Consider the following 25,720-nt stretch of genomic DNA (forward strand, 5'->3'; position numbering starts at 1 on the left):
CAAAAACAGATGCATACAAAGCATTGGTACCGTGCTCCGACTGATTTTCTTTCAATTATATGAACCCAAAGTGGAATGGGGCCCTTCGTGGAAGTTTCATTTCAACCAATCGTGAAGCCTTTTAAAAAATTCAGCTAAGATCAGATATTAAGCCCCAAGCTCCATACATCCCACAGGTGTCACAGCAGTTACTACCCTGCAGCCCGAATGTTCAGTTTTGACTGGTGACTCAGTACAAGCATTTTACAGTAGCGAATCCAGGCACTTAACAGGATTCTTAACAAGACTGTGATCACTGCAGTGGTCATACAACTTATATTAACTAGGCTGCACATTTAAGGATGGTGCTTTGCTTAAAACCCTCAGGGTGCTTAACAGGAGAAAAAAATAAAAATAAAAAATGCTCTTTTAAGTTACTCTGGCCATTTATTACAGTACTTCCTTCTTTTCATTGTATGAAGCATAGGAAGTCAGCATGCACAATATCCAATTGCATCAGAACACCCCTTAAAAATTCAATCAAATATACATACACTATGCTGTGTTTTGTAGGAACATATGATATCTCATTCTGTGCAGTTATGTTTCTTTCTGCAAAACATATATCAACTCTCTTTATTGAGAACTATTCATTGAGAACTACTGGTGATGGGTGGATGGTTGCACTGGATGATCTTGTAGGTCTTTTCCAACCTCGGTGATTCTGTGATTCTGTAATATGGCCACTCTCCTGAGTAAACACTGCTGAGAAAATTTACAACCCAAACTTCCTGAATCTACTTGTAAAGCCTCTGTTATGGCACAGGTTGATATTTGAGGCACAGTCCAAGCTGATAGCTCAAGTAAGGTCTCAGCACAATAAAAACCACAGCTTTTCTGGGAAAGACAGTATTCAGGTTCATGACTTGATATCACTCAAGGTTAGACAAGAAAGCAGTACTATGGGGCGTTTGTAGTCTAGTCCATTCCTCCAGGTTTCATATATGTATCCCTCATCATGCTAACTTTTGAAACAACTCAAGGAAGCCGGCAAGATAAAGTCATTTTGCTGTACTCAAAAGTGTCACAGTGGGACAACAAATCTCTCCTACCCAGGAGAAGTCTAAGGACAGCAAAAACTTTAGAATCTGCCATCACGTAAAAGAGACCTCAGCAGGGTTTTTAGGAGGCCACATTCCTACTACTGATGTGTAGAAACAGAAAGCAACTGCCGCTCAGCTTCAGAAATCTCCAAACAACCCCATAGAGGGTTCTCCCCCTGCATGGTGCTTGATCCATTCCACCAAATTTAGCTCTTTTTCAGTGTCAGAAATGGAAATGAAATCAAATAAAGATTTGACCCTGAAGTCTCTTGGGTTCTTCTGATGTATCAAATGGCACTTGTACACTACGAACAAAAGGAAATATCGTCAATGTGAAGACAGAGTACATGCACAAGCACATAGGGCTTTATGTTTGCTAAGTTACACTAAGGTGGATTAATCAGTAAATGCTCCTTTACGTAGCTCTCAATCTGAAAGCTTCTGCTGCCAACCAAAAGCACATAAGTTATTTTCACTAAATTAAACTGCAATATTTTGGCACTCATGTCACCTCAGGCAATTAACCAACTTGCTTATCCAGCTGAACTCTTTCCCCTCACTTCTTTCTTCCTATCCCACTTGCAGGACTTGAGGACACCCTGTTCACTTGGAGATGGTGAATCATTACAAGCCAGCAGGCCCACACAGTTCCTCAAAAGACACAAAAGGTGTAAAAATAGCTGGTACTAATGAAGCAAGTACAGCGTCAGCAGCCAGATGAGCGTGGGTGATCAGATAAGGGTCTGCTATTGCAAAGGGCAAATTATTAAAAGAATGCTTCTCTCTCTCTTTTTATTAAGCTTTGTTCTTCCTTCGCTGAAATCAGCCCTCTGCAATGCATGATAAATGACACCTGACAAGATTGACTCCTTCTGTAATTGCAAGTTTCATACAGACTCAGGAAGTGGCGCCTCACTAGAAACTGAAGGTAGAGTGGAGGTGTCACTAAAAAAAATAAATAAAGAGAGGCAAAAATAAAGTCTAAAAATAGCCAGGACTACCCACTGAGTATGACTGTGCGGGTATATTTAGCCAGTCTAACACCAACTTCACTTGCTAAAAACACAATCTTACCTTTATGCAAAACAGCTTCCTGTTTCTAAACATAACTTGAGAAACTTGAGAAGAAGGGGAGTGTGTGTGGGGGGGGGAATTCAGGTTTGGAAACTGTACCCTTTTCACTGAGATTAACAAAAGATTAAATGTGAAAAGATGGAGTAAAACTTCTACTGCATCCCAACAATAACAGAGGGGCAAGAGCCAGCTCATAAGGCATCCATACTCAGCAAATAGGACTAGGAAACAGAAGGAGCAAACACGCTTTCAAGTACTTGCAGGTCCTCAAAACAGCACTGATGGGGCCGGCAGTGTTTCACCCAGGCTGATGTCTAGCAGCAGCACTACTTTAGGCAGCACCACCTTGCCCCAGGTTCCACTGTCCCTTCCACAATGGCTGAGCCATCTATGGCCATGCCAGCACATGTGTGAGTCCCACTGCAAGATGGAATGCTTGAAGGACCTAGGAATAAGAGCTGTATTTTACAATTAAAGCTGGGAGGTTATTATTTATTTTTGCTTCTAATCTGAGGCATTCCAATGATCAGGTTTACAGCACAGCTCCTTCACCCCAGCACACAGAAAACTTCTCCAAGGACCAAAAATGAGGCTCTGGGAGCTGAAGGGAGGTGGAAATATGCCATGTTAGACCCACTGCCTAATTGCACTGCCCTTGAGAGATGGCTGTTCCCCACTAGAGGCAGAGATGTAGGCCTTCATGCTAATGAGAAGCAGTTGGCAGTTTTACAGCTTTCTGCAAGTTTTGCTTACTCTGAGGCCAGTTTACATCCCTTTATCAGCACAAAGGAGCTATTAGAAAGGGTGTAAATATAACTTACTGCCATCTAAGGCACTCCTACAATGCTTAATAAAGTGACATGCATATAAATGACCATCTGGCCAAGTGATACAGTTTATTATCTTACAAAAAATATCAAGAAGCACTTCCAAACATACAGCTGAATTTCTCATTCCCTAAGACATGTACTTACAGGAATTAATGACTGCACCTCTGCAGTGTTCGTATGGCACCTGTTTGCCATCAGGGTGACAGCTGGCATGTGCAGAGGAGTGGAGATGGGAGCTCAAAGGCATCCTATGCATCCAGAAGCAGCCCCAGCCCACCTTGGGCACTCACAGCCCTTGCTCACAGTGTCACACCTAGCTGTACGAGGATCCCTGTGGCCTACACAGTTTTAATGGCTATAGGACATTCTAGGCAGTAACGATACTCAACTCTATGGTGACTCCATGCTTCAGCACAACGTGAGCTTAGCCCAAAGGAAAGACAAGCCAGGTCCCAAAGGCTCTCTTAAGAGTTTCTGCAACTGTTTAAAGCATATTACAGCAACATTAGTACTGGAAGCAATGTATGTGCCAACTTTCTACTGCTCCATCTGAGCTGTGTAAGGAAATGGTCTTCTCTACAATTATGGTTATTCTATTTAATGTTGTGACTCCTTTGGCTTGAGCTTACATGAGGGTTTTGTTTCATTATTATGCACTCTTCCTGTGTGGCTCCAAAGACCTCACATCAATCACTATGGGGCCAGGATAAAACAAAAATGCACAGGTTTATACCAGATCCTTCTCATTTACAACAGGAAAAACTGCAACACACTGCCAACTTCACATGCAAGAGTCAATGAAAATGATTATTCTGGCATTACAATTTTTATTTTGTTCTTATTTTAAAATTTTTTAAGAATGGTAATTGAAGTTAATAAGATTATATTTTTAACATTAAGTCCAGTGGGAAATTGAGAGCATGATCTTTTCTTGACATGCTATGATTAATACTCACTGATACAACTATGCTTTGTTCAGCATCACCGTTTTGATTTTTAATCCTATGCCTTAGCAGTAAATTTAATACTCACTGATTTTTTACAAGATAAACAAAATAACAGATACTAAATAGATAAATTTTTATCTATTTATCTACATAATTTTTATATTATTATCTAAATAAATAGATAAACAGTGAGATGCAAGATAAATCAGTTGATGCCATTATTCTTCAGACAATTTAATTTTCATCTGAAATGAAGAGTAATTTTTTCTCTATTATTGGAAATATGAATGTAAAAATAATTATTAGTGGGTTTAAGTACTGAAAACCATACTCTGACAGTACGTTTATATTAATACGAGACAAGACTCAAGACCATGATGGAACTCCTAAGCTATAATGCTAAAAGCAGAGTGATTGAAACCTAATCTTATTGCCCCCACCTAGATTCAGAGGAAAAAAAAAATTAAATGAGAGTAATGCATCACCTTTTTAGTACTTCACCGATTTAAAGATGAAGAGGAGAAAAATGTACAAAGGAGAAGATGAACTGCCTAATTCAATCTGCAACCAAGAAACAAGCTAATTCAGAAATGACCTGGGGGAAATAAGGACCATGTTGTTCACAGTTGGATCACTCCCAGCACACAGGGAATCCAGCCCTAGATTAAGGAGGGTCAGGGCATGGAGTTGCAGCTTCAGATGGCAATGAAGGCTCATGCAGATCTGGTGGAATTGTGGGGCCATGTCCTCTCAAAGGCCACCTCTCTCCCAGGCCTCCCGGGCCATCAGACCACCATCTTCCCTACTCCGCTGCCTGAGTCAGGCTGAGGCTCTGCTGGATTATTACAGAGCCCACCCACTGGATGTTCAAAGGTAGGAATACGTTCTGCTTTCAGTGTAACATGCAACAGTCATGACACAGACAAGGTAGAGAGGAGAAGTAAAACAAGATATAGTGATCTTTTTGATAAGTTCCTGCCGTGGACTTTCTCCATCAGCCAATGTTTGAACTGTGGGTGTTGGAAAGTTGTTTTCCTGAGTGTAAATAACTCCCTTGCTTTGGCCTGTGCAAGCAGATGGCACGGCAGCTCCCTGCACTGTGGGCTGCAGAGCTGGGGTCTCCGTACAGCAATGAGAGCGCAGTTGATCTTACACTGAGGGCAGGCGTAGGCCATGACAGCAAATGGAGGTGGCTGTTGCAACATGCTCCAGCAAAGAGCAGAGGAGGTGACAGGAGCTATGGAGAGGTTGCAAGAGAGGCCGCTAGGTGAGGAGGGGCCATGTTATCTCGCATCTCCCTGCATGCTGCCGCAGGTGTTCTTCCTGCCACAGCCGCCTCCGGCTGCCCCTGTGCAACGTCACTTTCATCAGCTCAACTTCCTCCCACCTACCCACCCAGAATACACACCCAGCTCTGTGCCACCTCCATCAGGCCCAGCATCTCTGAGCTGCAAGTGATAGAGTCTGCCTACCAACAGTTAGGATTAACTTTTTATGGGCAATCACAGCAGGTAAGCAGCTTGGCTCGTAATGTTTTATTCCTTGTGAAGACCTTAGGACGTGGGAGCACACTGACACCAGCCTGGCTGACGCTGAGCACTGACATACATCTCCATTGTCTGGTGAAAGGGCAGGTGTCTCCCTTTCTGGTTAGGTGCCCCCTATAATTAACTTTCTGCCACTAGATCTGCTAATGACACACCTTCTCCTGGCCCGTGTGCCCCACTGAGATCTGTGGGCACTGCTCTGTTGGGGCTGCAGGTTTGGGCCCTTGGTCAGACCAGAGCCTGGGGCAAGAAGGCCAAGGAGTTAGATCATTTCAGATAGGATTCACAAGTGAAAAGATGAGAAATAGAAGGTATCTGCCCTGCCTGCAGTAATAATTACACTGTATCATTAACAAAACTCAGGTTTCATCATTAACTTGACTTGGGTTTCAAGAGCTGATCTCACCCTGATCATCCTCCAAATTGCACTCAGTTATCCTCCCTTTCCTTCCCACAGAGCTGCATAAGAACCAACAAGAAAAGCTACTGGTAACTAGTACGACAAACTGAAAGTATGGGTAAAAATGAGCCATCGACACCACAGTCAAACAAGTATAGCAAACTGCACATTTTAAATTGCTTGAGCCCAGGGCAACTTCACCACTCATGCCTGATCCTGCCAGCAAAATGTAACCTGTTAATTCAAAGCGGTTGAGAGCTAAAGGGTCAACTGTTGGCAGGTGCTGTATGCAGCACAGCTGACACAGCCCTGCACGGTCTGCAACAAAAGGTGTCAGGAAAGTCACAGCTCCTTTCTTAGATCTTAAAACACGAGAAGAGCCACCTACATGCTTGCTGTAATGAAGAAGCCAGCTGTCTCTGTCATGGCCCAACTGGTGCAACTAAAGGTCCTTCTTTGATTTTGTTCTTCCACCGAGCTCATCAGAAGAGTTACTGAAATCTTCCAAAGCCTTTTTCTCAACCTCAAAGTGTGAGATGAAGATACCGTTTTAATTGTGGATTAGCAAGACGTGCTTGAGTAAAACAACCCCAAGCCCTGGGATGCAATTGCATAATAAACACTACTATTACAGCAGCATCTATTTGCTCTGCTTGCACCAGTGAATTGCTGCTGGTTCATTACACCAAGCTACAGGAGCTGTTGTTCATATCCTCATAAGTTGGAGTATTTGATTGTAGGACTGCTACAGATGGTTGATCCAGCAGCCACTGATTTCTGATTACCAAAACTTAAAAGCAAAGATGCTGTCAGAGAAAGGCCACAGAAAGGCCAAAAGCATGCAGAGCTCCTGCTGGCTGCTCAGGCTAGTTTTGGACAGGAGGCTTCCAGGCAGATCTCATGGGAAGCACCATTATGTTTCATCCCATGGGGAAACAGTTTGCTGAATCAAAAAAGGTCTGTGGCAGCTAGTGGAGGAGCTTCCTTTGCCAGTTGCAGGGTCCCCAGGTGCACCTCTGCCTCTCCTGCTGTGCCTCCATGCTGCAATGCTTGGGTCTGTTTTTCCACTCCCTTCTCTGGTCATTTTATATACAGACAAACTATTGTTTTACACTTAAGGATTATGTATTTCTGTTTCTTTTGCTTTCCAACCATCGTTAGACAAAATGCATTCTGAATGGAAAACATAAATGTTATTTCAAGCAGATACCTGCCTCAGTAAGTCTGCAAAAGCAGCTTATTCACTCAAACTCATACTCCACACATGAATACGCTCACATATAGGCTCAGCTGTACCTGCATAGAGAGGACTCTTTGCCTGAGTGTTTGCTAAAGAACGTTTGGCAGGTAGGGACACCACTTAACTGGTTTATACTTCTTCAGATATGAGGTTATTTACATTTTCTAGATAAAAGGCATTTCTGGGGCTGCTCATAAAATACAACACACAGAGATTCAAAAACCTAAAGGAAAATTTAAACGTCCAAAAAAGAGTAACTTAAAAAAAAAAAAAAAAACACAAAAAACAAACAAACAAACAAACAAAAAAAACAACAATGGAGCTTGAATCAGCTTGTGGGAAAGTTAACAGAATTATTCCATTAGTGAAATGGAAAAGTGGATCAAAGCAGTATTAATGCAAGCCCTCAAGATAGTGGAAAACTCCACGTGGGATACTCTCAGGAAAACTGCTCAAATTCAGCTCTACCAACTGTGCTGAGGGTTTGGGGAGGTCAGCTCTTTGCACAGTCAGGACCATGCTCTGCCTTTCACCCAAGGTGCTCATCAGGACTGGAAACCAAAGCCTATTTTTTTGACAGGTCATGAATTAAATAACTGCAGCTGGATCTCTTTCCTTCTGCTAGCAGTCTCACATGGAAGCAATAAAATTACTGGCACTATAAATTAGTTCTAGATGTGTTCTTTTTCAGTGCTGCAAGATATTTTTTCTTTGGTGGAAGTGTAAGCAGGGAACACCCACCAGCATTAAGAGGAGATCATATCTAGAACCAGAGGTCCTAGTTGTTACAACAATGCATTTTACAGGTTCTTTACCTATGCTCACACTCTGCTAGAGCAGTCCAGCTAATAGTAGCAATAACAAACAACAAGGAAAAACTTATAGGATAATTAAAATAAATGGGACAAAATTGTTCACTGACATTTCTAAGCCCCATTATGGTTGACTCACCCATGAGCATGTCTGGATCTACAGCAAAGGAAATACTAAGTGCGTGATTGAACAGTAGGAAGTTTCAACTTCAGAAAGTGTCAGCACTATACTACCTGAAAATCAAGCTCATGCTTCTGAAATTCCTACCAATACTTTAATCCTTCCTGTTCTTTTTTTCTCTCTACAGTCAGCTGAGCTGCTCTAAGATTATTTTCCTGTAGCTTTCAGCACAACATGTAGGTACAGAAGGCACAGTGGGTAAGCACTGAGGACACCTAACCCACAGGAGATTTAGCCTTTGTTCCCCATGAGAAATGGATACAGCACCAGCATGTGTGGACTCTGAATTCTAGCTTTAATTAGAGAGAAGGTGAAATCAGATGAACCTACCTCTGCTTAAACACTAGTATTTCCTCAGTGTCCCTCTGTTTTCCAGAATAGTATTCTTCCTGTCGGTGACCATCTATGTAGGTACAGGATCCAAACACTTTTCCACTGAGACCTCAACATCTCCATGTTGTCTACCTCTCTATTGACAACTTCCAATAAAAGCTTCCTTTAATAGAGTTGTCCTGACTCACAGGTGTGGGGGGAGAGAAGCTGACCTCGCTGCAGCATCAAGAGTCTCTGACGCATTTTGAGAGGCTGTGGTTTCAGGTCTGAAAGAATTCAGCTTTGTTTTTGACTAAGCTTTAAAAGCTCAACTTCCAAAATATCACCCCATAGCTTCATGTCAGTTTCAAACTCGATTTTCTTTAGTGGTTTGATACAGCAATATTTGGGGCTTTGGCCATACACGTGGCAGATCAGCAGCACTCACCAGTAGAAGTTTCTCAGAAACACAGCCACCCAGGCTCCTGCCCGGCTCCACCTCTTGTCCGCCCACTCCCAGTTTCAGACATTTCACATTCCAAAACTGGAAGTGTCTATGCAACATAAGGTCACAGTATTACACAACGCACCCCGCTCCTTCTAAGAGCTACTGCATCCTCAAAAGTACACCAACCACAACGGCAAGAGAGCTGTTTACAATGAATTTCTATCTGAGTGGGAGTGTTTTCTCCGAGAATCTTATAACAAGGACATGAAGTGTATGACTCTTCCCTGTGTTTGGTAAATTTTTTACTGAGACGGCACTTATTTAATACTGCAACATCTGCATTCCTTCCTCTTTAAGCTGCCCTTTTAAAAAGTGGGATTTAATTTTTACACTTCCCCTAAGTATTTGTATGCTGGATAATTTTAGCACATGCTAAGCAGAACAATTTCTGTCTATCTTAAATTTAGAACTGAGGACATTTGTAGCTTTTGCAGTGCAACCATGAAATACAACTGATTGTTGCCAATGTAGGTTTTGCTAAATGCTTTTTTGTTATTGTTATTTAAATAATTGAACGATCCAAATAACTTCCATGGTTATTCTTTCACATAGTCTTTAAATTCTAACAGGTGAATGAAAACTCCAGTTTCAGTTACCACTGCAGAACATTTTACCTTATACAGTGGGTGAAAAGTATGACACATTTTGGTTTTTTTTCCCCCAGTGAGTGGGTAGGTAGAAATGGTGCTGTCACATTATATCATCTGTCTTTGAAATTGTGTTCAGCTACAGTTAAGTCTTAGCTGCTAGTATGGAAAGTATATTTGACTTTCCCTTGAATGCTAAGGAATTATACATTATCCAACAAAGGCATTTTTTAACATATTTAAATAAGTGGCCAGACTGTATGGAGAAACTTCGTTCAATTCAGGCCTGTCTCCTTTGTCTCCAGCTGCCTGGGGCAGCTGAGCAGGGGGAAGCAAAAGGGCTCAGGACTACAGATGCTACCCAGCAACCTCAGGTGAGTATGGGGCTGCTGGTGGCTGACACTCAGAAATCTGATTCAGGCCACCTAATTAAAACTAAAATGGCAAAACCACAGAGTGAGAGGGTAAGAGAAACAAAAAGAATCCTATGAAAAATGCAGAATAAGGGGCTAAGGAGGTCTCTTGCACTTCTCATTTCATTAGCTGCGCTGGCACCGTGCTTTGCTGGGGGAAAGGGTAGCACGGGACTTTTGTTCTGAGTCATTCGTTTGGAAGACATAACATGATTAAGAGTCAACTGCCCTTCATCCCACGGAAGAGATCCTTAAAACTGAGCTAATGGTTTAAAGTTACTTAGCTCCTCTTTGGTCCCTATGCAAGCAAAAGGTTAGACTGTAATGTTTAACCACAGCTCTGATGCATTTCTGAGAAGCATAGGGGAGACCACCTGAAGGAAAGTCAGACATCTGCCATGCAGTTTCCTGTGTACATGAGGTGGAGAAACATCTGCCAGCCTCCAGTCTCACGTAGACAGAGAGCTTCCTCCCATGCAGTAGCTGTCATGCAGCACGCTTTCCTTCTGTGGGACATGCTATCTTTGAGGACAGCAGAAACTAGTGTTCTGTGCATGACACCTGCCACGATCAGTAAATCTGCAAGATTGTCACTGTGCGATATAGTCAAAAGGTTTGGTGCTTTCAGTAGGATTGGCAGCATGTCTATATAAAAAGTAGGCTGAAGAACCAATGAGGGACAGCAAGAAAAAGTCTTATAAGTCTGGACATACAGTACCATAAGGAAAATAAAGCATTACAAACCTTGACAAGCTATTCAAAGGGTTACTTTAAAATTAAAAGTAATACTTGCGATATATGCATTTATTATTTTAACTTTCATCCATAAGAGGTCACTGTGTGATTCAATGAACACCTTGGTGTCAGCAGCATTCCCCTCCCTTCCCACATGCTCAGCACCAGGTGTCTAGTCATCTCCAGTAACGTCCTAGCTATTATCCAGCTGCCTTCTGTAGGGACAGATAGAGCAATAAAGCAAGAATTGTGTAGGTGTCCTTCAAGCACTTTGATCGTGTGACCTTAGCCAATTTTACAGTTACTTGAATGTACTTACTTTTCATTCCCCATTAATCTCAAATGGATCCAAGAGTTTTACAACCACTGTAGGCATTTTAAATAACTGGTTAAAAATATAGAAAAATTTGGGAGACTGATGTTGAGCAACAAAGATGCAAACTCACAGGCAGGCAATGCAAGTCCCAGGGACTGCAGACTCAATTTTTTAGCCTGTTTCATCAAGACGTTGCTTTATCAGTAATGAGGAGATGTTTTCGCCAGGGTGACTCCAGTGTACAGTGGGACTAGTAGGCCTGTCAAGGTCACCTGCCAATAGGGACTTTTAAAGCATTAAGTTTCTGTATTGCCATTTGCCATTAGATGAGAAAGAGTAATAGACAGATGCAACTTAGTGACAGCTGAAACCACAATTCAGCTCATCTAGTATCTTCTTCATGGACGAAGGTGACTTAAAAGGAAGTAGTTCATTCAGAGATTTCCATGAGAAAACAAAAGCAAAAAATAAAAATCAGCAACACAGAAATTTTGCAGTGGAAAACTTGTTCTTATGGAAAGTCCTCTTTCAATTGATAACCTGATTTTATGGGAAGTTCCTCCATAGCTGTAGGCACAGCCCTCATGTTGAGAAGTTTAAAAGCAGCTTTTATCTGCCGTACCCCCATCAGATACACTGATGGACTGGAACCCTCATCTTTCCCTTCCTCCCATGCAAATAACAAAGTGCACAAGCAGTCTCACTGCAAGTACAACATCGTATTGACTTGCAGCCACAGTACTCACCTAATTACAGACAAGCATGTGGAGGAATGCTTGATGGCCTGATCTTTTAATGTCCCAAATCAAGATTAAATGCAGGCTCTCATGCATAAGCTATCCTTAATGTTTTGATACGGGTAACCGCTACTGACTTCAGAAAAAATTTCACTAACACAAGGGATTGTAGGTATGGAAAAGCCTTAAACAAAACTCCTCAGAGCTTGATTGCACCAAAGACAGAGAACCTGCACCTGACTTTTACATTATTATATGAATACACCTCAATCATGGATGCAACTCCATCACTGTTGTTTTGCAGTGGCCTAAACCAGTCAGTCAAAACTACACACTCCATAGATATCATTAAAAGGAGAAAGACAAACATTTTTAGTGTACTTGCTAAGCGTCTTCTAAATTTGCATCAGGAGCACTGAGTAAGAATCTTCTTTACAGAGGGATATTAGAAAAGGATAAATCATTCACTGCAATGTATTTTCTATCAATCACTTTAGCATGAATCATCATGTTGTGCAAACAGGCTAGAGATCATACTTATGGCTGGGCTGGAAGTATCTCAGCAAGTCAGAGGAAGAAAAAATCTGTTGGAGCAGGCAGTCCAGAAAGAGGTACTGAGTCATTCACCTAAACTTCTAAAGTGAATTACAATAATTCCACACAAGCCCTGTATTTGCACACCAATGCATTTTTAACCCCGGATAAAACATAGATCCCTTTAGGAGAAGGAAAAACAGGTGAATTCAAGTGGAAATCCTGGACTCTTCTTCACAACTTACAAAAGCGTATCTTGCTTCATTCCCAACTACCTTCTGGCCAATGCAGGCTATTCAACAGAAGAATGATCCAGCAACCCCAGCACTGAGCTATGTGGAGGAGCTGGGACGTCGTGAGCTGGGGCAGAAGCAGCTGCCTGCCTGCCATTGCAGGCTGTGAGGTGAGGGAATGGACACAGGCCACTGCTCAGCTGCTACAGTGACCTTCAGCTATGCTGATCTGCGTTGTGAATGTGCCCTCGGGCTGCACTCATGTTTCTAAACTGCATGCTTTCTTGGCTATATGCAACACTACACACTGAGTTGACACGCTTGTACAGCCCCTTGTCTATACTGCACATGAGTCCCACAGGTTCCTCACTGTTCCAAATTGCAAAACAGCCAGCCTGTTACATCAGGTTTACTGCTGCTCTGCACAGAAGGAGCACAGCAACAAGACGTGCTCACTAAGATGTGCCGCATGGCTGCAAAAATGATACACGCTGAAGTGAAATTACTGAGATGGGTTAAAAAAAATCTACACCAAAATGAGTTTCACCTTCAGAACACTGTAGTAATAAAGTACAGTCACAATGAAAATGTTACTGATACATCCTTTTTTTACTGAAGTGGCATGAAGGACATTTATTTTCAGCCAGATGTCTGAAGGAATACCCCACATGCTAGATAGATAGTGTCATGCTATGCAAGCTGTCTTTTGCAGTATCTAGCAGAGAGAGCTCTACTGCACTGAAGCACGTGTGGTAAAATGGGCCCAGGCTCTTCTTCATATTCTCAGCATACCTGTTGCTACCACACAGCTGCTCTCAAGTCTACGATTTCCTGTGCAGTACAAACTGCACACCACTTCCCCTACAGGAAAAAAAAAAAAAAAAAAAAAAAAAAAAAAGAAAGAAAGAAAGAAAGAAAGAAAGAAAGAAAGAAAGAAAGAAAGAAAGAAAGAAAGAAAGAAAGAAAGAAAGAAAGAAAGAAAGAAAGAGAAAGAAAGAAAGAAAGAAAGAAAGAAAGAAAGAAAGAAAGAAAGAAAGAAAGAAAGAAAGAAAGAAAGAAAGAAAGAAAGAAAGAAAGAAAGAAAGAAAGAAAGAAAGAAAGAAAGAAGGAGCATTGCTGGCTTTTAATTGATGATGGAAATAATGTCATATTTTCCACTAGCCAAGCTTGAAACCATTACTGAATGAACCTTCATTAATTTTTCCACAACATTTTGCAGAAATGTCAGGAAACAGCTGCACCAGAAATGATTAACTGTCCTTATCACTCGTATTTCATTGGCCAACTTGAAATTATTTGCTTTTTCTTCTTCCAATATTCAACACCCAATGACTTTTTTTTCTTTGCTATTCTTCAGTAGGATATCTCAACGCACCACTTGTTCTTCAAAAGCACCCAATTACACAGGTTTAGTGGTACACAAACATTTTACGACCAGTGGAAGAATTTGTACAGTTTGGCGTTGCAAACTTCTAGGAAAAGATTTCTCAGCTGTGTCTTTCTTGGATCAAATTCAATTAAATTCACAAGTCAGACTGTATTTGCCAGTCAGACCAAATTCATTACACAGATAAACTTCTCTTGCTGTGTCTTCCTTCCTCTCCTGTTCTACTCTTTCCCTTTTTCCTCTTCTCTCCCCACACTTTATCCCTCATGTCTTCTTCAAGTTATACCACATGTTACAGCTTATCATACAATGCCCTGTATGTTTTCTGGCAAATACAACTGGAATAGTCTGCTTCATAACTCCAAACATGCAGCCACTGAGATGCTGAAGGCTTGGTACAAAATGGAGTGCAGCCATCTGGACAGATCTGAGATTCCCAGCTGGCTAAAACTTTGCAGCCTTTGAAACTTAGCGAAGTGTATATGAGCAAAAGAGCCCTCTAACACAGATTTGCACACTGCAGTGGATAACATGTATCTTTTCAAAAGCTTAAATTGAAGTTATGGGCCTTGCATGTGTAATCTCAGGATATATTCAGACACAGGAAAATGTGCATATGAAAAGGTATATCCATGTACTAGAAGTTACATAAAAACAATCCCACCAGGTGTTGTTCAGTGTTAATTACATTATGACATCCTATCTGCAACAGAATGTGGGTTATTTAAAGTAACTGGATAGGCACATAAATGGAAATTTATCTAGGTATTGTAGAGGAAGAATCCTTCATGTTGCCTGGTATTCCATATGATTTGCATCTCTTGCTTTTTCGAATGGTCTTCCCACAGCAGTGTGTATGGCACAACATGATTGATGAAAGAGATCAGAAAGAGCCATATGCTGATGTCCTTACCCATGCTAGGTAAACTCATGAATGTCTTCATTGTGTTCAGCAGGTTTACAGCTGTCAGAATCTGGCTCAGAATCTCTAACACGGGTCAGTACTACTATTAAATTAGTGCAGTGCTGGCTATGAAACAGATCTGTATTTAAATTACTCCAGCAAGATATTTGCTTAGATAGTAGAAAAGGCAGTACACTATATTCTATTCAAAATATCTATGAATATATATGGATTCTATTTACAATAAATGAAACGCTGCCAAAAGTACCAATTTATTTTTTGTTTTAAAGAATCAGTTTTACAATATGCAATTTCTCCTTCACAGTATCCTTATCTGTCTCTGTTCTAGCTTAAAAGCAGTTGCTTGCAGTGTCAGAGGATTTCAAGGACTGTGTCTTTCCAATGCATGGCATGTTAATACACCACCCACTATTGAGCGCAGGGAGACTGCAAGTCACAGTGTCCATTTCTGCCTCTGCCAGATGTTTTCAAGTATCTTTCTCCTACCTCAGACTGTCAGAAAACTAGCAAATAAATGTGTTGCCCCACTACTCAGGGAAGAAGAAACGTGTTTTTCTCTCTGACTAATAGTGGGAAAAGAGATGAGTGTTCTTCTTTCTCGCTGCATTTGCACATCTTGAGCTCAAACCACCACCACTGAAGCACAGCCTCCTGTTCACACACTCAGCCACCAGCAGCAGGATCTAGGGGTAAGGCTATAACAAAAAGACAGACCTTGAACTTGTTTCACCTTTTGCATAGTCATTTATATTTGGGCAAAGTGGATAACAGCTCCTTTAGCACTAGCGTAGTGGCATTTTATGCTCGCCAGGCATTCACTTTACCCAGGTATAAATAGCAAAAGGTTTCAGACAGTAGGGAATCAGGACCAACATCCTCAAAGGTTTCTCAGCCAAAATAGAGCGGCTAGTCTTGAACATCATAGCTTGTGCAACCGCTCTCTGCTGCAAGAATCATGCCCTGCAGGGCACCCGGGACTGCTGGTTTGGCAGCATTGCATGCTCCTGTCTTCAGGGGAAACGTGCCTTCCTATCACCCTGCATCTAGCAGTGGGATCAAACTGCAAGTTCACACACATAAAGCAGGCAATATAGGCAATGTGAACCTTGCATTAGCTCACACAACATATTTACTACTCTTCCAGTATTAAGTGATGGCCTTAATGTCCTTAGCACACATGGTAGTGATATGTATTATAGTTACTATAGCATTTCTCTGGCTTATATTAATTGAGAGCATCTATTCTAAAGTTCAGCTGTCCCAAATGAAAAAGTAAAGACCATTACTAGGCTGACACATTCCATGGGGAATTTTCAGCATACAAGAGAGCCACAGCAACAAGGCCCCAATGCATAGAAGTACCATTAAGTTACACACTAATGAAACCTGAAGAATTTATGCTCAAAGCCTATTTTAGAGGATGGGCACCAAAGTTCTCAGTTTTCCTCTTAAATCTTTCCTGGTGAGTTGGGACATGGCTAGTTTTTCATACTGCAGTATTCCAAAACTCCTGCTTATAAATTTCACACACTATTAATGCTTCCCAGACTGGGAACAGAGCACAGGACTGCATCAGGATAGTTTGTTTCCCTGCTGAACTTTCACTGTAAATTCTACAGGTGAGGACAATGAATTGCTTTTGTCAGCATGTTCCCTGGTAATACTCTTCGCATCCAGCTCTGATCTTAGGGTACATGGGAAGACATCTCAGCTCTCAGAGACAGCAGAGGGGAAATAGAGCGATGCAGATTGACACAACTTTGATGTGGATCCAAAAGAAGAAATATCCCATATAGCACCACTGTGGACTGCAGAATATTTGGGATCAGTTCCAGGTTTGAGAAAAGGTTTAAGCCCATTTCAATTTAACCCCCTCCACTCCCTCCTTCAGTTCATACAGAGTGAAATATAGGTCTAATCCCATTTACAGTTCTGAAAAATGCAAGTTTTATATCAAAATACACTATGCATTTTCTTTAAACACCTTCTCCTGATATCATCATATCACAGAATCACAGAATCACAGAATTGTAGGGGTTGGAAGGGACCTCTAGAGATCATTGAGTCAATATAGCATGAGGACATCTGATGCCTTCTGTACATGTCTAGCTCTTGGGGTTACAGATAAATAGTAAAAAATGTAAAACAGAGAGGGCCAATGAGAAGTATGAAATACTTTCCTAACTTTTCACTATTTTAAGTCAGTCACGTTAAATTCAGAAGGCTAACGTAACTCTCCGAACACCAAGGATGTGCCAGTACCTGAAAATTAAAGGAGATGCCTGGTATTGCGACAAAGTAACTGTCTTTTAGGGTACGGTCCCTCAGACAAAGTTTATGTGAAACCTGTCCAACCTGTGACTGCCAACTCAAACACGGAGCTGCAATGAGCAACAGAACACAGACCTTTCCTGACAACATATGCTGGCCTTCATAGTCTGTAATGTCACAGATAACTGCTACTGAGAATCCACTAACTGTAAGATAACTTGGGTATCGTGATACTACGCTGTCATCATTTTCACAACTGTAGTTTGCATGAGCCCATGAGTTCAAGACCCGGAGGAAAAAAGAAACCTTAATCTTGAACAGTATCATCAACATTGCACTTGAAATGATGAGATGATAAAAAAAAAAAATCACCAGGTTATAATTCAAGACCATTTAAAAATTAAATAATAACTTAAAAAAAGAAACCACAACAATACCTCTTTCAGATATCAAAATCTCATCGACCAATTTTTTTCTTTTGTTTTAGACAAGTACAATTTCTTCTGCCTGTTTCTTTCAAAAAGTGTGCTACTTGGACTGCTGAAGCAAGAACTGCACAAAGAAGGGAAAGTGGCAAACCAAATATATGGTCAAAGCAAAGACAACTCTTCTGAATTAATAAAAACATAACCTTTCCAGAAAGAGATGCTTCTGGTTTCAGCAAGAGTTGACAAAAGGAAATGTAATCAGTTACTATTTAAGTGTGAGTTGACTTCTGCTTGAAGCCCTCTGAGAACAAAAATATATTCACTGAGGCCTGCTCCCCAAATTCAATTAAACCCATCCTTCCCTTGTTCTCCTACCTGTCTGCTGCAGTCAAAGGTACATGTGAATAATGGTTCCAGTCAAGGCAATTTGGTTCACCACTCCAGAAAATATGGCTGTCCACACTCTCCTCCACCTATTTAGAAAACAAACATGAAGGATTTTTAAGGATTTTTGTCAAGTCATCTCGCTATGGCATTGGCTACAGTAATATAAATAGGAACTTCAGAGATTCAGACACAGCCCTTCTCTCTCCCTAGGTATTTCTTCCTCAGAGCAATGTGACACCAGAAATTAGTACCCGTTCTGGGGATTCCACCTTGCAGTTATCTACAATGCATGTCAACTAAAAATATTCTGAAGTGAAAACTAGACTTAGAAGACCTAGACCAAAAGGTATATACAACGATTTACTTTCAGACATACAAGAACACCAAGCAGACTAAGCATAGAAAGCATGGTAGTGCCTTGGTAGTCTATTTGCTTTTCGGAGTTACAGTAAGACATGTATTTTCATTAAGATGTATTTTTAATTAAACACAAATATTTTCCCGTCTTTAAATCAGAGCAGTGCAAGTATCTCTCATGCCACTTCTTTGCTGCCTAGCACTGTGCTCTAAAAGTGGGATCACCTCATGAATACTGGGACAATTCATTGTCAGCAATCTTCTATGGACCACATAATGAAATAGCTGTGAAGCACAGATAACCACAGCCAACATTGTACTTGGGGTCCTTTCTTCCAGGTCTCCTTATGTCCTTGTACGTGAAATGCTACTGCAAGCTACGTGCCAGGGATGAGCAATGAGGTAGGCACTCCAGGGTGGATGTGCTCCTGGAAAGAGATGCACCCTCAGGGAGATCCTGGAGAGTGACATGACAGCACATGGTTCCAGGGAGAGATCTTGTGTGCCTTTTCTCCTGCCCTTTGCCCTGCCATGCTCCGCGGTGCATGGATATGATGCTGCTGGCTGACTACCCTCATGGGGCAGCTGGGTCACCGCAGCAGGAGGGCTGCCTGTTCCTCGAGGGCTTACAAACATTCTGGACAGAGGCCTCTGACAGGAAAATGCCCAACTCAGCAAGCTAGACCTGTAGATTGATGGCCATGGCCTAATTGTATCCCTGCAGAAGCAAGCAGCAAACCTCTCTAGGTTTTCATGAGCTCAAGGCTTGCCCACACTGCCCCGTACACTAGCAAAGACTGCTATGGGTGAAGCCTCATAACTCCATGCTTCCATCATCAGCAGAGTGCAGATGTGAGCTGAGGGAAACAGTGCAAAATGTGAATGTTGAGGAAGGTCTGGAATGAGTTAGTTAAAAAAAAAAAAAAAAGGCATATGCTTATATTTTCTGCTGTAATATTTGCTATCAGCAACAAAAACAAATATCAAATGATAATGTGTTACTAACTGGCAGTGTCAACAGTGGTCTATATAGGCATCTGAGTATATAAAATAACATATGCTCTGGCTCCAGACCCTAACACTTTATCACATCAATATACAGCTTTCTAGGAAATTAATCTGGATGCAGAGCCAGGAACCACTTTTCAATCTCCAGGCAGACAGAGCCCAATATGCTTTTAATCTATGGGTGAAAGCAGGGCAAGGCTGGATTCAAGGGCAAAACCCTGTTTATAGCAGAGCCAGTATTTCACTCTCTATTTTTACAACTAGACTGAGAAAAGTTCCTGTCAAAAATGAAAGCAAAGCAGTAAAGAAGCCATGAGTTGTTATTAGCCCATTCTTCAGTAAAACCTAGGGGTGCTCCAAATTGCAGCTTGCTTCTCTTGGTAGTAAACAGATATCCTCCAGCCCCTAAGCATGCAGCCCCACACCTTTTGCTTTCAGAGAGGCCAAACTGGCTTTAATGACGATAGTTGCACTTGCACAAAGTTGTTTTTAATGAATATACATTACAAATCTGCTTATGCAGTCCCCAAACCAAAGACAAGGGGGTCATTTATGGTAAATCCAAGAGGGAACAGAGGGGTATTCCATTAAAAGGCAACAAAATCCCAAGAGAAACACGTCATTTACGAAATTAGCTTTTAACCGATAGGAGCCAGCATATTTTCCCATGTGGTAGACTTCGCTGTCTTCAGCAGTGTTCCTCAAAAGATATACCAGGATCTGATCCAAGTGTGAAAGACTCCCACTGACTTCAGTGAAGGTTGGATTGGTTTCTGAGTATTTAAAAAGCTTACTCTTTGCTTATAATTAGGTTAAATATTATTCAAAGCAAGATCTGTTTAAGGACAGTATGTCTGATCAGTACTATTGCATATCCTTACTAAGTCAACAACCGTACAGCAATGCTTGAGCTTGCAAGCAGTATGTAGTCTGAGGGAACAGCTAACCTACAATGCCTTTAACAACCCCAGATAATTCAAGTGTCATCAAACAGAACGCTAGTGCCCAGTTAAAGCTTCCAGATGCTTTGTTGTGATACTAAATCCAGAACTTTTAATTTGTTTTTATCATCAAGTTAGTAAAAACTTGTGTGATACTGGGTTATTTGGAAGTGAAAGAAAACATTCCTTTAACAACTAATTTAACAACTCCTTTAACAGTACATCATTTGCTAGTATTTGGACATATCTGGTCAAGACTGTTTTAATCTACTGCTGTTGTTTGCCATCCATGGAGACTAAGTTAAACAAGTACATCAGAAGGGGAATGAGAGTATGAGAAACACAGCATGACTAGGAAGACTTTTTCCAGTTTGAGCTTTGCAGCTTATACTCTCAGGGATAAGTCTTTTACACAGGACCTGAAAACACGAAAATGGAGGTACCCTGATGATGACTCTTACCCTTTGCTTTTGGAAAGAGTACTAGACTCTCCCTTGGCAGTTTCAGTAGTTATCTTATGATTGTACAGCTACATGTTTAGCAGTGAAATTAAAATGTAGCAGTAGGCATTGTTATCACCTGACCATAGAGGTAAATACATTTCACTGATCAACAAGAACCCCTCTTTTATATTAGTTCTGATGTATCCGTTACACTGTCTCTACTAGATTAGTTGAGGGGGGCTAGAGAAAGATTCCTGTGCACTTTACAAGATAAAAAGGAGTACCAGAAATCTCATGTGTATTATAATGAGAAACTAAAATTCAAGGAAAAAAACTAGCAAATATTTATTTTGCTGCTAATAAATGGGTAAAATTGTCTCAAGAGTACAAAGGGCAAACAAAGCCTTGCCTGTGTTACTCCTTAACTTGCTTACAGCAGGTATCATTCCAGCAGTCTGTATCTTATCATAGGAAGAGAATTCACCTAACGACTCAGTTTGATCGGGTCTGTAAAAAAGCCAGACACCATTTAAGTTGCAGCCAGGTTCTCAGATGGCATAAGGTAGTTCAAATCAAAGAAGATCCATACAACTTGGGTAGAAAAACACGTACACTTTAGTAGCTTGCCATCCCAGAGCTCTAACTCATGTCTTGTAACTCCCAGCAATAAGGCAATACAAAAATCTCCCATGTTTTTACATAGGTTCAATCCCCCTTTAGATATGTGAAACAGACTTTCTAACGCTCTCTTTGCCCTCTTTCTCCTTTCCAAACACAAAGTCCAGAGATTACAGTCATTAATGGGAGGAGTAAGAAGTCTAAAATTTGCTTGGCTGTCACTGTGATGGATTAAGCTCCAGACAGACATCAATCTCCATCTCAGTGCTTATTCTCTGAACAGGCAATATTTCAGTTACCATTCCCTAAACAAAGCACAATTCATTAAACCACAATTTGATAGCTACAGCAGCTAAGACTGGAAGTAAAAAGTCTCCCTACTTGAAGAAGGTAAAAGCCATGTCATGCTTTCAATTAACTACATAAAATCAATGGCAAAATACAACCGCCTAAGAAATGACGTTCACATCCTGATCAAATACAACCATACTTATATGCAATCAAATTTGGAAAAAGTGAAAGACAATTATTCTATTGTACTATACCAGCGTTCTCACTTTACCTGTTCACACAAATCACCTGTGAGTAGATGAATTAAAATACAGTGTCTACCTTTTCCCTCTTAATTCCAGGTCATTCTGGCAACTCTAGCAACTACAAGCAGTTTGCTGAAATTTATGGATCAAATCTTAAACTACTTCCAAATTTAAAGGGATATATATATTTTTTAATATATTTTTCTGTGCTGTAAATGTTTTAATTATTGAAACAGAAAGTTTGTTTTCACTAGTTTTTTTAATTTATTATTATTATTTTGCAATAGGATTATGACAATCGATTAAAATTTTGTTTTTTCACAGTTTTTCTTCATTTTAGTATTTTGGTTCCTGCATGCTAGCACTATGCTGCAGATCCAGACAAAAAAAAAGCACCAAGAAATCTCTACAGCATTTTTCATTTGCTGAAATTTATATCCTTGTGAATTTATACATGTATATGTGCATGCATATGTATACATATTACATAAATAAAGATAGTCGTGCATGCTAACACATGTATATGCTGTTTCTACTGTCTCTCAGCCTCCCCTGAAAGCTAGCAACCAGAACAAAATGTGCCTAAAAGATACATTATCCCAAATGACTTTTGGAACATCACCTGTGAACTTTGTTTATTTACACATAAGCAATTCACTCTATTAAAATCAAGCACCTGATTTCTTTGGCAGTGTTATATGTACTGTTTGGAACTTCTCTAAATTACTTCCTTTATTCCCAGAACCCACGATGTGCAAGATCATATTTTGCTGCTACTGCTGGAACTATGATTTTGGTTTCTCTTTTTTTTTTTTTTTTTTTTTTTCCCAATTCAGCCAGGAGCTAAATTAGCAAGAGCACATCCCCCTAAGTATAGGTCCATAACCTCACTACACATAGCAGTTCAGACGCTGCCAGCTGAGATCAGTGCCCTCAGCTAACCAGGCTTGATGCTTTTAGACAATGGTCAGGCTGACAACTGACACTGTGTCCACATACGCATGTTGCTCAACCCATTTGTCTGCTCTGCTGTTGACAAAAGGACAGGACTGCTTGGCCAGGCAACTGGTACAAAGATGTGAGTACTTCTAGGGGTCCTCTGAGGGTGGGCAGGGAAGGCAAAAACATCAGGGGTCTGTTGAGCCCAAGATAGGATTTCTGATAAAGTTCATGCCCTAAGCAATCCAAATAGGCCTCAGCAATATCACCACAGAGAACTTCCTCCAAAAATACCTTGGTGAAAAAGTGCCGGGGATGAACGCTCACTTGCACCTGAGAAGCTTGCAACTAAGCAGACATGCAGGACACCAGGGAAGTGTGATGCCTGCCTGGGAACAAGATAAATTTGTCAGCAGAGAAAATATGTGAATTCTAAAGACTTGGGTTCTGCTTTCAGAGTTTTGATTGTTGTCATGTGCAAAATCTAAGCATTACTCTCTACAAAAATAAATTTAAGACCTCAGCAAGGCTGGTATTAAGTCAGAGCACAGACTTTATCCCAGGCATACTGGTATATACAGATCAGTCTCTGGTACAGCACTCCTAGATGCAAAGACAGTTCATACAACAAAGGATGCACTACACTCTTTTTGGATCTTCGTCCACAGTGAAGCACCATCACTGGCAGCTGTACATTTATCCTAGGAATAGAAACTGGTCATCAACACACCTCCGAGCAGAATCTTTGCTAGCTGTTCTTCTGAATGCCATATGACTTCTTTACAAAGAAGTGGGTGCTCTCTATCCCTTGTTCCTTCCACAACTAGAGAAGGAACGTTTATAATGTTCTCATTCCCAGTGCCTCCACACTGTTCCTTCAGGTCTAAAGGAGGAAGAAGACTGTGGAGTCCTCGGTCCTCTAATGTGAGGCAAGATCCCTCTGCACTGATGTCACCGCACTCTCGGTGTGTGCCCAGTAAGACAGTAATTTGTCACGAGCGTGGGCCCTCTCCATACATGGCAGGCTGGAGGAGGAATGACCTCAAACTCCGTTTCTGATCCAGAGGGCGTTGTCAGAGCACAGTGTTTGAGTTTGATGCATGAAGCGCAGAGATATTTTCAGCTCCTGAATCACACTTCTGGCTCCACAGCTAACTTGAACTTTTCCTTAATTTTGTTTGCAATTTTTCACCTTCTGCTATCACCATGGGCTCTCAGAAAAAGAAAATGAGCTGGTTGCAGGAGGGGAAAAAAAGAAAAAGAAAAGCCTTATTACCTTATTATGAGGATTTTTTTTTTTTTAAATCACTTTTATTTTAATCACCTCTATTTTATTCTCCTGTATGTGTGGAGCAGTGGAATTAAACAAATGACTAATAGATTAGTGGTGCATCACAAACGTCTGTTCTTTCATGTTTTTGTTGTTGTTGTTTTTTTGTGTTTTTTTGTTTTTTTTTTTTTTAATATGCCATTAAATGCTGCCAGTGAATGTTTTGAAATGATTTTGGTGTCCAGTACAAGAACAAAATGGTCTGAAAAATGAGGCAATGCAATAGCAGTTAGGCAGGTTGCAGCTATAGGAAAGCTTTGAGGGATCAAATTTGTATATTCCTATAGCTAAAGCAAAAATATTTTGCTGTCCTTCTGCCATGAAGCAATATTGACTTGACCAGAATTCAAGAGCATAATTTCAAACTGGCTGAAATGAAAAAACAGAGCCTCACTTTACAATACCAAAAGAATAAGTTCTAATTGGCATATCCTGCCAATTACAACTGCATCACCTCTCTGTTGCCATGGCCTGATTCCTGAATTCAAAAGGAAAGCTCCAGGAAAATGAGCAGACAAATTATGCAACCTCAGTCACAGCTGAGCAAGTCATTTAGGCATATGCTTAATTCCATCTCTAAGCAGTAAAGCCAGCTAAGCAAAGCAAGGCATGTGCTCAAGTCAAAAGTGAATAGGTGGCATGCATCCTTCCGAATGTTCTTTATTTTTTTCCACAGACTCAGGATGTACCATAAACTTCCCCTGATTTCCTTGGAGCTCATTGTGCTGGAAGAAGGTTGAATTCACTTACACACGTACCAGTCTTTTTAACTCATCCATAGATTTGATTAAGCAAAATAAATTAAAAAACAAACAAGCAAAAACCAACCATGTGGGACATATCCTTGAGCAGAGATAAACGTGCTAGCTACCCACTGATTACAGGGAAGCACAGAGGTAGGAGGAGGTGATGCAGAAAACATGAGGTAACAAGCTACCATAAGGAAATCCCATGCATCCACAACTGAGATAAGCCTCTTGTAGTGCTTTCACATAGAACTGGCAGTTTCCTTATCCACCAGAACAGGGAAAAGTCATGGGCACTTAACTCCTCTGCTTCCTGTACTCAGCTCTGGTGAGGCCACGTCTTGAGTATTGTGTTCAGTTTTGGGCCCCTCACTACAAGAAAGACATCGAAGCCCTGGAACGTGTCCAGAGAAGGGCAACAAAACTGGTAAGGGGTCTGGAGCACAAGGCCTATGAGGAGCAGCTCAGGGAGCTGGGATTGTTTAGCCTGGAGAAGAGGAGGCTCAGGGGAGACCTCATTGCACTTTACAACTTCCTGAAGGGAGGTTGTGATGAGGAGGGGCTTGGCCTCTTCTCCCAGGCAACAGACAGGACTCAAGGAAATGGCTGCAAGTTGTACCAGAGGAGGTTTAGACATAAGGTGGATGAGGAGCTACAAGATATGGTTTAGTGGTTTGCTGTAGCTATGGTAATGGGAGGACAGTTGAACAAGATGATCTTGTAGGCCCTTCCCAACCTTGTGATTCTATGATTCTGTTTGCCTCATGTAGCAACAAGGAAAGAGTTAGAAAAATGACCACATGATATGATAAGGGACGTGGTCTCTCCTCCATGCAATTAAGTAATGGGGCAGTCTCTAAGGTCTTTTCCTTTAAATTTTCTTTAATCTCAGCAAGAAATGTCAATCTAACAGAGA

At 41.0% G+C, this 25,720-nt stretch overlaps 1 protein-coding gene across 8 annotated transcripts in view; it reads right to left on the reverse strand.

Moving 5' to 3' along the window:
• HIVEP2 (HIVEP zinc finger 2) overlaps positions 1 to 25,720 on the reverse strand; it is a 126,220-nt gene that overhangs the window by 32,493 nt on the left and 68,007 nt on the right. For 6 of the 8 annotated variants that reach the window (XM_072331048.1, XM_072331046.1, XM_072331047.1 and 3 more), the window contains one exon: positions 17,875 to 17,972. The exons of the other annotated variants lie outside the window; for them this stretch is intronic. The gene's annotated coding sequence lies outside the window, so the exon portion shown is untranslated. The remainder of the gene's footprint in view (positions 1 to 17,874; positions 17,973 to 25,720) is intronic. 8 annotated transcript variants of the gene reach the window in all.

Source organism: Excalfactoria chinensis, chromosome 3, assembly GCF_039878825.1.
Source record: "Excalfactoria chinensis isolate bCotChi1 chromosome 3, bCotChi1.hap2, whole genome shotgun sequence".
NCBI classification, from domain to species: domain Eukaryota; kingdom Metazoa; phylum Chordata; class Aves; order Galliformes; family Phasianidae; genus Excalfactoria; species Excalfactoria chinensis.